This window comes from Triticum dicoccoides, chromosome 7A (genome assembly GCF_002162155.2).
Source record: "Triticum dicoccoides isolate Atlit2015 ecotype Zavitan chromosome 7A, WEW_v2.0, whole genome shotgun sequence".
In the NCBI taxonomy this organism is placed as follows: domain Eukaryota; kingdom Viridiplantae; phylum Streptophyta; class Magnoliopsida; order Poales; family Poaceae; genus Triticum; species Triticum dicoccoides.
This window is the reverse complement of record NC_041392.1, coordinates 681105974-681107576: the sequence shown is the minus strand read 5'-3', so window position 1 is coordinate 681107576 and position 1603 is coordinate 681105974.

Here is a 1603-nt window from a genome sequence, read left to right as displayed (position 1 = left end):
ATGCTTCATCATCCACTCTTTGTTGTCATAGTCCCCGAGAACATAAACAACTAGTCGAACCACCTCATCTTCATCTTTCTGAAAACTGGAATAGTGCAAGCAGCCCTGTGACAGCTGAAGAAAACCATGCCGCAGATGGCCAGGGATACGGAAGGTCGTCCATGTTTCCCCCTCCATGTCAACCGCAACTACACAATGTGATGACGTGATGCTGCAGGCGTAAAAATGCATATAGCCGTTGAGGAAAACGGTAGATTGGTGCCGAGGACCAAGAAAATAAAGATTCTCGTTCCATCTCTTTTCTTTACGAACCCATCTCCTGGTTTCAGACGAAAAAATATCCACCCTCGTGAGGCCACGGCCGAAGTCACCATCATGATCCATGAACGCCAGCAACACAAACACACGGAAGTGGGGCGACACAGCCAGATCGAAACCCAAACTTACAGTGCCCCTCATGCCTGCATTGCTTGTTTCCGGCAGCATCACCCACTCCTCCCTCGCGGGATTGCACGCGATGTAACGGTCACCCTCGCCCGTGTAGCAGCTGCAGAGGAGGAGGCCGCCGCAACAATCCAGTAGATCAACACGCCGGTGGTTCCACAGAAAGGAGAAAGATTTGTCTATCGGAGGGCAGCTTCTCCCAGAGAAATTGGCGAGATGGTATGCTGAGATCGGGATGCGCTCAAAGTCGTCGGTGGTGTAGAAGAAGCCAGCCAGGGTTTGGGGGAGCTTCTTGCGGTGGTCCGGGTGGTGGATGAGGCTCAGCCAGTGGCTGGAGACGCACTTGAAGCGGCAGAGCGACTTGACCGGGACACGGGAGAGGATTTCCACAAGGAGGTCGTCGGTGAGCCTCTCGGCCGCCGTCCCGCTGGGAGGAGAAGAGGAAAACCTGCACAAACACAGATGGAGGAAAGGTGAGGTGATCCCTGAAGGAGTACAGATGAGAATCCAGCTGCTTCGCGTACCTGATGCGAACCGAGGCGCGGCCTTCCTCCCACGGGGGAGAGCGATCAGCTGAGGCGGACATGCCGGAGCAAGAAATCGGCGGCGGCGGTGGCGGCGCCATCGACCGAGGCGGACGGGAGGAAACCTACGGCTGCGGGTCTGAGATTCTGCTGCTCCTGCACTAGTAAATGATGAATGGGCCTTCAGTGGGCTAAACTGTGTTGCATCTTCAGGCCTGTACACATGCAGCAGTCACGGTACATTGTTTGGTTTTTCACATTTTTTTCAGAAGAAACCGCTCAAAAAAATCTAAAAAAAACATTTTGTTTTTCACATCAGTGGGCGGTAGATCGATAGGCAAAGCATAGTATTACATCTTCATCCAAAAGTTTATTGTATCAATTCATCTAAAAACATCTATAAAAGCTTCACGATGAAATTATAGTTTCAATCATGAACATGAACATAAACAATAATGGATCAATAAAAAAAATTGGAATTTTGATCACTAATAACTGCAATCTTAGATTCTTCATACATGGTATTGGACTAACAAGTCAAAGTTTGGACCATGCATGATCTAGGTGATTGCTTGATGATGGAATTTATGTTCAAATTATGGGTCATTAATTCTAATTTAACAAGAGGACTAAAC